The following is a 13225-nucleotide window of genomic DNA, read 5'->3' as shown; positions in this document are numbered from 1 at the left end:
AACCCTTAAAACAGACTAAAAAAGTAATCCCAGAAAATGTAAGGTCCAACGGAAGGTGATGGCTCTGAACCACTCAATGTCTATTTTCCACTAATGAAGTGTGGAATCTGGAGAAAAGACCACTGGGGTGTATTCATTAGTCTGATTCCGTAGCAAAATGTTTGATCTGTTGCAAAACGTTTTACAACGGAAACCGTTTACTTCAAACCGCAACGAAAACAAGAGTTTCTATTGGACAACTTCAGGTAGGCCCCTCCCCGTTTGGTTATGTTTGCTCTATTTGCTTCCATTTGGTTCCTAGAGTAAACGGTAAACAGTTTCCATTGCAAAACGTTTTGAAACTGACCAAACGTTTTGCAACGGAATCTGACTAATGAATACACCCCTGAAATCCCTCTTAATAGCAAACAATGCTAAGCTCTGTCCAAACAATGGTGCTTCAGCGTAATTCAATATGGCATCTGCAGCCTTAAAGGCCTACTGCATAATAGGCAATTATTAGCACAGTACAGTGTGCTAACGTAGTACATACTTTAACACCATTATTATTATTTCTTTTAGGGGCACTGTTTCATTTCATTTTCACTTTATGCTTTAATGTGACAATGTTCTTGTTAAAGGAGCACTTATGAAAATTTTTTGACACGCTTATAAAAAAAGGTTGACACTTCATATACTCTTAACTATTTCATGAAAATAACTTTTTGGAACTATGTTCCTCCCTTAGGATTCACAGAACCTAGAAATGTGCTTATCTTCATGGTATGTGAATATGGAGAAAAATCATGAGTCAATTAATTTGCAAAGGACATTATCTAGGGATGATGATCTCATTTCAGGCTCACCTTTGTATCTCCTACCTCACATCTCAGTCAAACCCATCTGCTGTTTGAGCTAACTTGGAATTAAACGTTGCTGCTATCATACTAATTTGCATTCAACTGGCTCCGTTGGTATCTAAGATTAATTAGGCACTCATTATGTGGTCATATGGAGTGAATTCCAGCATACAGAGTATGTATAATAACTCTTCTGAGATCCAACAGCCTGAATACCTTTCCTGTTTTTCACCTGTTTTTCCCTCACTGAAATAGGGACCATGTATTTTTACTTCCTATTTCCCACTGATACACACTGGCCCTGTTCTAATTCCTTAAACATGTATGATTGGACAGGTGAACGTAAGGGCTCCAGAGGCGCTCCACCATGGCTTTCACCTGTCATGCCATTTCTAATCAGTGATTACCTCAGGGACAAAGGAAGGATGCACGTTTAAAGAATTTGAACTGGGCAAGTAGTTGCAGTTCTGTGAGCAAAGCAGAGCAGTGCAGTAAATATCCCGGGGACAGGGTGTACCCTGTCTTCCTCTGGAAGTCTGTTAGCACCAATACAGTTGCAGTTACTGTATCAGGCCACATTTACAGCTGATGAACAGCAGGTGGCAGCACTGTGTTGCAACATATTATTTTGGCCCTGCAGGCTGTCCTCTCAGTGTTTGATTAGTGAGTGTGGAGCTGTAGGCTCCTCACAGGCTCTCATGTAGTCACACAGACACAGTTCCCCTCTCTATCTCACGGCGTATACTCACTGCATAGACACTCATACACTTACAAATGTCCATGTGCACACACAATCTCACATATTGTACAGGCATACATAAATGCACATACATGCGCACTCACACAAACCATAAACACGCTCACATATAAGTTCCCATGAGCATGCACACACTAACATAAAGTCCCGCACACAAGTACACAGGTATTGACATTTACCCTAAAGATCCCATGGGTGCACTTGCATTGGCACACACATGATCAAACATAAATGATAATGCACACAGACACATTTACAAATTCCTATACACACACACGCGCACAAACACACCCTCACACGTCCCACATTCACACATTCCCCCCTCTCTCTTCCCCTCTCTCTCTCTCTCACTCACCCAGCCTCTGTCTAACAGATGGGACGAGGGCACTGCTAGATCCTGGTCCCCTGACAGAGTCCAACAATCTGATATGTGAGAGAGAGGAGGAAGAAGGGATGGGGTTTGATGATGACACACAGGGCTCAGAAGACCCCAGACACAGACAGACAGACAGACAGACAGACAGACAGACATACATACATACAGACAGACAGACAGACAGACAGACAGCCAGACAGCCAGACAGACAGAGACAATAGGAAAAGAGAGTGATAAAGTTAGAGATGAGAGAGAGATAGGAGTGATAGACAGATAGGAGCGAGAGAGCAGGGGGGGTCAAGAGCTCTTTAGCGACTGGCTAATGGCTTTGAAATGACAACCTTGGTGACATATTCATGACATATTTATTTAGCACAGTTAGCGATGCAAATCAGTGGGCGACGGGGAGCGATAATTTACATGCTAATACGTTCTTGTTTATGTGTAGAAAAAAGCAAAACGGTCATAATGCACAAGCTTCTGGTCAGTTAGTCCCAATTTTATGTTAAAGGCTTAAAGGCAAATTATTTCAAAAAAGTGTGTGTCCCTGGTGAGATGCAGAGGAACTGTAAAAAAGTATTTCATTTTACAGTTTGTCAACTTTGAATCATTTTATGGTTATCAATTATGAGTCATACCTCTATGACAATACACATTGCCTGTAAGGTATATCCCAGGGACCAACCAGCTTAGCCTGCTACAGCCTGATAGGAGACTGTCCTATTGTCCTATTGTGTTCAGATTAGTCATGTAAATCACATTTCTTCATTTGTTTTCATTCATTTTAATTGAATAAAATTGAATTGGGAAATTGCCTGTATGTGTGTACTTGTTTGGGCAGAGAGGGGTCTCTGTTTCTCCTTCTTTGACAATATCATGATTTCCCTTTTCTTCTAAAACCTTTATTAACCACATTAAGACCAATCTACAGTATGTAAATGTTTTCAGTGTGATTCAAATCCTTTTGGATGTATGGATCAGGTATGAAGCTGTGAGATTTGGCATTACTCATGATAGGATTGGAAAATAGCATGAAAGGCATTTAAAGGATTAGTGTAATGATGAGTGAAGGTAAACAAATCACATTGAATCAGAACTGACTGGCTCTCTATCTCTGCCACACACACACATACATGCGCACACACACGCACACACACACTGATATGAGAGAAATCTGCCTAAGCCCTCTGCCAGAGGGAATGAGATAATTTTAGAGAGCGTGTGTGTGCGTCTACATGTACGTACATGCAGGCGGGCATGTGTGTGTATGTGTGTGTGTTTGTGTGTGCGTGCAGGAGTGTGTTTAAATGTCCGAAAGGATTGTAAGCAATCACGGCACAGCTGTGCGAGAGGGAGAGAGACACAAGTTATCAGTAATGACTGTCTGAAACACGTGTCAAACATCTGGACACATTGGGCAATACCCTCCACATGGCTTCTCATTTGGCAATAGTGGGGCACTCACAGCCTTACTGATGAATCCTCTCGGCACCCACACAGAAACAGCCAGATGGAGTGAGAGTGAGGAGAGGATGAGAGAAAGAGAGGGAGAAAAAGAGACAGAGACCGGAAATGAGCGTGCAGGAGAGAAAGAGGAAGAGAGAGAGAAAGAGGGAAAGGAAAGAGAGATGCAAGAGAAATAATCTAGCAGGAAATGAATGCACTTTGAAGATAAGTACTGTTCCAAAGATTCAAGGAGAGGCCCCACGGCCCACAGCCCACCAACCACCATCACTCAACAACAAAATCCCAAACAGAAACCATTATCTCTCTTCCACCAAAAAAGGTACTCCCCATCAGATTCCATATTGCATTTTAATATCATGATGTTGTTAGCTTAAGCAGGTCTGAGCATAAACAGCATAAACATGAAAATAACTAATGTAACCGGACTATGTAACCAGACTCTCCCTGCTCAGCCAGGTGAACCCAGCAAACCAGCCACATAAATAGACACAAGGCAGGCATATGAGGCTATCGTAGCATAGCGTAGCATAGCCCAATTAAAAAGCAGTGAGCAGGAATGCGGTCGATGCTACATGCCGTACCAAAGAGATACCAAAGAGATGCTAACGACTACATGGTTGAAATAATACTTTGATACTCTGAGGGGGGAGGAGGGAGGAGAGGCAGGGATGAAGGGGGGAGAGGTTGAAAGGGTTCACTCGGGCTTAATTCAAATATGCAACATTACAGGAATCTAAATATAGCACCTAGTCTACTACTTAACAGATGAAAATTAATTACGTTTGCTATTCCTGGCTCCAAAAACAGAAATGAAATAAACTGTAACAGGTCCAGTATGGAAAATGTATGCACTCACTAACTGTAAGTCGCTCTTTTTTTTTTATCTCGCTAAAATGGGCGAAATTGTGTTTCAGTAGATTTTAGATAGTCAAGTCAATCCCAAGCTGATGTTCTACATGCTGTTAAAATATTAGGCGATTTAGGCCATAAAATATTAGGCGATTAAGGCCACAATTTTATGATATGCAATCTGACAGGATTTAAAATGCTTCTCAATTCACAGCCTGTGGCTTATTGCTCATCTGGCTATATCTGGCTATAGCCAGCATGGCAACAAACTGCTAAGCCGCTCACAGCAAGCTGCTTTCAAATAGCCTCCTACAAAAAGTGTTTGAGCCCAGATCTGATTCTGACTCTATGGCATTTAAAAACTAAACAAGCCACCACAATCAGTAAAGACCTACCAACTAGGGGTGATATGTTAATTCGCCAGTAAGCATTTAGTGAAATTCTGTGGCTGTTAGTTATCCAAATGTGGTAGCAAACAATAAAGTTGTATTACAATACTACTCCTTTGATGCAACACACTGAATACACACACCAACACGTCTGTGTCAAGCTTTTCCAGCTGCTGTACTGCAAGAAAGAAGAGACATTAACACTGCAAAAGGAAGATATTGGAGTCTACTTTGTGTGCAAACCTATTCTCTTTTTCCTTTGATGTAACAAAGACATCATGACCTGGAGCAAACTACTGTTCACATCTACTGTAGAATCATTTATTGTGAGATGCAGTCAACTCCCAATGAATGTAATGACTGGGACTGCTGTAAATGGGTGTACTAGACCAGAACAGGGAGATATCCAGAGCTATAAATATTATTTTATTTTTGAATTGGGACGGGTGAACTGCAATGCACTGCTATACAGTGTGCACTTACAGTGAGGGAAAAAAGTATTTGATCCCCTGCTGATTTTGTACGTTTGCCCACTGACAAAGACATGATTTTACTTTTTTTCTTTTTTTCTTTTTTAGTCATTTAGCAGACGCTCTTATCCAGAACGACTTACAGTCTATAATCATAGACTTACAGTCTATGATCAGTCTACAATTTTAATGATAGGTTTATTTGAACAGTGAGAGACAGAATAACAACAAACAAATCCAGAAAAACCCATGTCAAAAATGTTATAAATTGATTTGCATTTTAATGAGGGAAATAAGTATTTACCATTAATATTACCATTAATATTAATATTAATATTATAGACTGATCATTTCTTGGTCAGTGGGCAAACGTACAAAATCAGCAGGGGATCAAATACTTTTTTCCCTCACTGTATATAATATGCCCTATTGATTTAAGTTATAGGCCCTACGTGATCACATGTACGGTGTCCATTTTAGGACATTCATCAGCCAAAGACCTTATTTCACCTATTCAAAGTCACCATCCAAACATGTGTTTTCCCTAGCACATAACACGCTCTATAGAGTGAACACTTGTATTGGCTCGGGTACCCATTCTACTCGATTGTTATCTGTGTTCTGGCCTCAGGGGCTGAGTCCTGGGACCTGGGACATCATTCTGTGTCTGCATCTGCATCACAACGTATAGTAATAGGGGGCCTCTGCCCCTCGCTCTCTAGTCACTGCAGAGAGGTTTGGACCATGGCCTATCCAAATCGCTCTCTCTCCCTCCCTCTCTCTCTATCTCCCTCTCTCTCTCCCTGGTCTCCGGCCACTGTACAGAGATTTGGGCCATATGCCTCTCTCTCTCTCATTATCTTTATCTTTATCCCTCTCCCTCTCCCTCTCCCTCTCCCTCTCCCTCTCCCTCTCCCTCTCCCTCTCCCTCTCCCTCCCTCCCTCTCTCCCTAGTCCTGTGCCTGTTGACTTTGAGCCGTGCTCCAGGAGAGGAGCCAAATCCAGGGTGCTGTGGTGCACTCCCCCTGCAGCAGTAAGGAGCCAGGGCTCCAGATGAGCTGAGCTGCTCTCCAGTGTGGAAAAGGAGCAGTCACACTAGAAGCTTCGCCTCACTGCAGCTGCCACCCACACAGTGCAGAAACACATTGACACACACACACACTCTGCCACTTCACTTCACTGTAGCCTACCTGCAGAGATTAGAGTAAAATAAAAGGCATGTGTACAGTGGGCTGAAAACAGATATAAAACTGTAATACACACACACCGGATGGCACACATTGCTGGGAAACCAGAAGTGTGGAGAATGCCCTCCAGAACAGGCAGCTACACCAGCTGACAAGCAGCAGCCTCATTACCGGCACTACTTCACTCACACACTCTATGCCTCTCGGACAAACATATTGTACACAGCATGCATGCACACACACACACACGGTAAAACACACACACACACTACACACACATTCTCACACATGAGAGAGCTTCACATCACTCCCCTCTGCAGGGGAACTAGCCCTCCCCACAGCACTCCAGCACCAGTCTCCATAGCGACGTCCAATCCAGAGCTGAGGAAAAAAAGATTTTGTCATCTTTAAAGCAGAACTGGCAGAGGAAGTCCAGGAGAGGAGAGGTGCAGGGAAATATGGAGCAGGAGAGTGAAGAAGAGGGAAAATACTCTGGGGCCAGAAAGCAGAGGTCAAATTAAACCTGAAGAGAAGAGATGGAGAAGAGAGGAGAGAAGAGGAGAGCTTGGGGTGTAGAAGTGAGAGGTTGCTGTGAAGCCTTGCAGTTTTCACTTCCGCACCCAACACCACTGAATAACTGTCAAATCTCCACATGTATACTGTACAGTTGTACAACTGACCAGGTATCCCCCTTTCCTTTCCCTTTCCATTTAAAGCCGTTCCATTCGTTTGCCACCATCCCATTGAGAGGCTGTAATAGGACAATAGATTTTAGTCACATGGAGCGCTGTTACAGTGCACTCAAAGTATTCAGACCCCTTGACTTTTTTTTATTCTAAAATGGATTACATTTTTAAAAATCCTCATCGATCTACACACAATACCCGATAATGACAAAATTACAACAGGTTTTTACAATTTTTTGCAAATGTGTTAAAAATACAAAACAGAAATGCCTTATTTACATAAGTATTCAGACCCTTTGCTATGAGACTCGAAATTGAGCTCAGGTGCATCCTGTTTCCATTGATCATTCTTGAGATATTTCTACAACTTGATTGGAGTCCACCTGTGGTAAATTCAATTGATTGGACATGATTTGGAAAGGCACACATCTGTCTATATAAGGTCCAACAGTTGACAGTGCATGTCAGAGCAAAAACCAAGCCATGAGAAGACAGGATTGCGTCAAGGCACAGATCTAGGGAAGGGTACCAAAACATTTCTGCAGCATTTGAAGGTCCCCAAGAACACAGTGGCCTCCATCATTCCTAAATGGAAGAAGTTTGGAACCACCAAGACTCTTCCTAGAGCTGGCCGCCCAGCAAAACTGAGCAATCGGGAGAGAAGGGGGAGAAGGGCCTTGGTCAGGGAGTTGACCAAGAACCCGATGGTCACTCTGACAGAGCTCCAGAGTTCCTCTGTGGAGATGAGAGAACCTTCCAGAAGGACAACCATCTCTGCAGCACTCCACCAATCAGGCCTTTATGGTAGAGTGGCCAGACGGAAGCCACTCCTCAGTAAAAATGCACATCACAGCCCGCTTGGAGTTTGCCAAAAATCATCTAAAGGACTCTCAGACGATGAGAAACAAGATTCTCTGGTCTGATGAAACCAAAATTGAACTCTTTGGCCTGAATGCCAAGTGTCACGTCTATAGGAAACCTGGCACCATCCCTACGGTGAAGCATGGGGTTGGCAGCATCATGCTGTGGGGATGTTTTTCAGCGGCAGGGGCTGGGAGACTAGTCAGGATCGAGGGAAAAGATGAACGGAGCAAAGTACAGAGAGACCCTTGATGAAAACCTGCTCCAGAGCGCTCAGGACCTCAGACTGGAGCAAAGGTTCACCTTCCAACAGGACAACGACCCTAAGCACACAGCCAAGACAACGCAGGAGTGGCTTCGGGACAAGTCTCTGAATGTCCTTGAGTGGCACAGCCAGAGCCCGGACTTGAACCCGATCTAACATCTCTGGAGAGACCTGAAAATAGCTGTGCAGCAACGCTCCCCATCCAACCTGACAGAGCTTGAGAGGATCTGCAGAGAAGAATGGGAGAAACTCCACAAATACAGGAGTGCCAAGCTTGTAGCGTCATACCAAGAAGACTTGAGGCTTTAATCGCTGCCAAAGGTGCTTCAACAAAGTACTGGGTAAAGGGTCTGAATACTTATGTAAATGTGGTATTTCAGTTCTTTATTTGTAATACATTTCTAAACATTTCTAAAAACCTATTTTTGCTTTGTCATTATGGGGTATTGTGTAGATTAATAAATATATATATATATATATATATATATATATATATATATATATATATATATATATATATATATATATTTAGAATAAGGCTGTAACGTAACAAAATGCGGAAAAAGTCAAGGGATCTGAATACTTTCCGAATGCGCTGTATGTACATCGACATGTGAAGCATCCTCTATATTGTGCCACTATTTTCTGTTGTATATAGCCAGGTGTGCAACTTTGGTTTAAGAAGTGGTGGGGACAAAAAAAATATTATTATTATTATTTGAACACTCCAAACAGCCTACCCGACCGCTCGGAGGTGTCCGCATGGTCCTAAAGCACACAGTTGCCTCGTTTTATATCACATTCCAATGATAAAACTGGGGGGGTCAAAAATGCAATTTCAGAATGTGGGGGGAAAGTTGCGCCCTGTATATAGCGATAGAGGAATGATACTGTACATTGATGTGTTGTGCCTGAGCTTGAAACTGAACTGTAAAGTCAGGTATATCTCACTGTTCCTCCCCAAAGCCAACACCTCCTTTGGCCGCCATTCCTTCCAGTTCTCTGCTGCCAATGACTGGAACGAATTTCAAAAATCTCTGAAGCTGGAGACTTATCTCCCTCACTAACTTTAAGCATCAGTTGTCAGAGCACCTTACCGATCACTGCACCTGTACACAGCCCATCTGAAATTAGCCCCCCAACTACCTCATCCCCATATTGTTATTTATTTTGCTCATTTGCACCCCAGTATCTCTATTTGCACATCATCTCTTGCACATCTATCATTCCAGTGTTAATACTAATTGTAATTATTTTGCACTATAGCCTATTTATTGCCTTACCTCCATAACTTGCTACATTTGCACACACTGTATATATATTTTCTGTTGTATTTTTGACTTTGTTTTGTTGTACCCCATATGTAACTCTGTGTTGTTGTTTTTATCGCACTGCTTTGCTTTATCTTGGCCTGGTCGCAGTTGTAAATGAGAACGTGTTCTCAACTGGCTTACATGGTTAAATAAAGGTGAGAAAAAAAACATGAAAAAAAATGAAAATGTGCATTCTGTAACATAACCACATACAATTAATAAAGGATTTACAATTATTTCACAAAAATAATTATTGAAACACAAAAGTGCCCACATTTCCAGGTCAGAATCAGACACTGATTTGAAAGAAAGAGCAAAAAAAAAACAGGACACTGGCCCCAGAGAACCAAACTTGCTTGTCCCCAGGGTCGTTCCATTTGATTTCAGGGGTTGCATTAGCTTTTAGAAGTCTGCACTTTCAAAACACAGACCATCAAAATCTGCGTTTTAAAACATTTAATCTACATTTTGTATTGAAATGTGTTTTTTTGCGTCAATAGTGATCAGGGGCGTGCAACAATAGCTTTTCTCCACACAAAATAAATTAATGCAACACATTCGGCAGAAAATAGCTTGACTTTCCTTAGATGACAACAGAAGTGCAATGCTATTTGGCTTGCATTATGTGGTCCTCTGTAGCTCAGCTGGTAGAGCACGGCGCTTGTAACGCCAAGGTAGTGGGTTCGATCCCCGGGACCACCCATACACAAAAAATGTATGCACGCATGACTGTAAGTCGCTTTGGATAAAAGCGTCTGCTAAATGACATATTATTATTTATATTATTAAGTTGAACTTGAGAACACATTCAAGTCCTATTTCATCACTGTTGTTGTCAGTAAAAAAAATATCCTTACATATCGCAACGCAACCTCCAAAGCAAATGGAGACATTTGCCGTAACTGCAGGCAATGGAGATTATGGTGTGTGTTGCCCTTTTAATATACTGCCGTATTTATTCATGTTGATACTTAAAGGAAAAAGGGATTCACAATGATTTACAAACAGTTCCCTAATGGTTAATAAACTACTTATAACAGTTAATAAGTAGTGTGTGACCTTCCTGTCCTTGTGTTACTTGGTTATTCACCATTGTCTTCTATATCCTACCCCTCATTACTCATCGCTCACTTTGCTGTCAACTCTGCACTGCAACCTAAACTATAAATGTCAGGAGTCATATATCTTGACAACCCTGCACATCAGACAGGCTTACACCATATATATCCACCACACTGGTGATCACTTACAGCCTACATTACATTACAGCCAGGATAGAATAGGCACACGTCATAGAATACATCAGTGGGATTTAGATAGGGCCTTCGAATCTGATTCCGCACGGAATTCGATACCTCCCCGAAACAATTAGACGTCTGATTCAGTAATCAGTATGCTCGTGACATTTGGCTCGCTCGTTATCGCGACAGTTTTTCCAGACATGTCAAATATGCCAACCTCCTGTGCCACCGCCGCGGAACTGCTCTTCGGGCCATCGGCACGCTCAGCTACAGTGGAGGAGGAGGTGGGAGAAGGAGGTGGAAAAGGAGGTGGGAGGTGTTTACATGCGCTGTGCGCTTGCACCCCCCCCCCCCCCCCCCCCCCCAAACACACACCCAATAGCATAGTGTAACAGGTTGGTTGCCAGGGAGATGGAAAAGTCAGAAGAAGGGAGGGGAGGAGGAAAGGAGTGTACAGTCCATCTTCCTTGGCTGTCAAAATGGTTATTAAAGAAAGCTTTGGGGTGAAAGAGATAGGGAGGGGGTGAGGAGTTAGTGGGGGGCAGGGGGTGTCCAGTAGGATAGGGGGTAAAGTGAAAAAGATGGGGAGAGAGGGAGAAAGTGAGAGACAGAGGGGTGTTTGTGGGGTTTTGAGGAGAGGAGAAAAGAGAGAAGGAGAAAGTGAGAGGGAGGGAGGAATGGTGAGAGGGAGGGAGGGGTAAGGAGATGGGGGTACATAGAGAGCCAGAGAGTCGGGGGGCGGAAGGTAGCCAAGTGGTGAAGTGTGTTGGGCCAGTAACTGAAAGGTCACTGGTTTGAATCCCAGAGCCAGCTAGGTGAAAATATGTCTCTTGAGCAAGGCACTTAACCCTAATTGCACCTGTATGTTGCTCTGGATAAGAGCGTCTGCTAAGTGGGAGGGTAGAGAAGAGAGAGGGACCTTACATTGTGGCATGGCACATCCATTGAGGCATGGCACATCACACAGCCGTAATGAAGGGAACCTCTCATCCAGTTCTGTAGGGAGCTGAGGGAGGCTTTGAAGAGCACGGAGACGGACATTCAGACAAGTAGAGACATTACACTGCCACACTCTCAAGCATGCACTCTTTGTCTCTCAGGCCCAAACTCTTGCATAGGCACACCAACTTCCACACGCGCATTCTCTCTTTGTAAGCTATTAGACTAATTGTCTTCTCAAAGGCTCACACACACACACTTTCCACTCATCCCTCCTTGCAGTAAGACAATAAGTACAATTATTTCCCTCAAATAATGTTCCTGTTCTCTACCCTCTATTATTTCTTTCACACAGCACTGTTCTTCTTCCAGTATTTCCCTAGCTCAGTGATGACATCAGAATAACACTCCATACTGGTTTAATCAGTAGCAGGCCAAGGCCTTGATACCGTGGTCAAAACACTGGATGCGTCTTAAATGGCACACTATTCTCCTTATAGTCCCCTACCTTTGACCAGAGCCCTGGATAAGAGCGTCTGCTCAAAAGTAGTGAGCCCTGGTCAAAAGTAGTGCACTAAAAAGTGAATAGGGTGCCATATGGGACACAACCAAAGTCGGCTCCCTCCTCTAATGGAAGGAAACACATTTGTCCTCCAGCAGTGTTGTCAAGGACACTATGAGGCCATCATAATTGAATGTTTTGCAGTGTGTCCACCACTTAATCACTGCTCGTGATCACTGCTCTGATGAAGAGTGATAAACTTGCCTTTGGCTTTGCTCCTATCGAACAGCCTCATATTTTGGTATTCCTGCAATGCACCATCTAATACTGTAACACATGCTCTGCTAGATCAAGATCAATGACTTAGTCTAGACTGTTTTTCTAGCCCCAAAGCATACTCAAACATTGTCTGCATTGCCATCACATTATTGTAATGTAATGTCATCCAGGAGTTGTGGACGGTTCTTTGTTGTCATATGTGAAATCAACCTGCGCTAAAGTCTTTAATAAACTACAAACATACAAAATGGTTATGTACAACCTAATATTTACTTATTTATTTTTTAGCGTTTACTTCACCTGGGAAATCAGATTGAGATTTACATATTTTTATCAAGTTGAGCCCCGAAAGTCTATCAAAGTCAATCAAACTTTCAATGGTGAAATGGATACTGTGGTCCGTGTGGATCTATAATTTGAACCCATGTTACTTAACACCTGGGCGGTGCCATGCTGCTGCTGCTGCTACTGACTGGACAGATGGCAGATGGAGTTACGGGGATCTGCTTGACGCAATCCATGTTGATGAACAGCTGAACCAGCCCACTGGTTACAGGTGGCACTGGGAGCAATGGGCCACCATTTTATGATGTCTAATATGGTCTCGAGAATAGCACCATGTTAAATGGCCTTAGTGCCTCCCATTGGCGCTCCGTTGTACTTTCTGATGCTGTGTGAGTTCGATTCACTGCAGTTTCACCCAGAGAGAAGATATAAAATTATGACAACATACAAGCTTTCTCAGTGAGTAAGGATGAGTCTTTATTGGTGTTTTCAGAAAAGCCAGACCACATTCCCCAGCATC

Source organism: Coregonus clupeaformis, chromosome 17, assembly GCF_020615455.1.
Source record: "Coregonus clupeaformis isolate EN_2021a chromosome 17, ASM2061545v1, whole genome shotgun sequence".
NCBI classification, from domain to species: domain Eukaryota; kingdom Metazoa; phylum Chordata; class Actinopteri; order Salmoniformes; family Salmonidae; genus Coregonus; species Coregonus clupeaformis.
Note: the sequence above shows the minus strand (reverse complement) of the source record.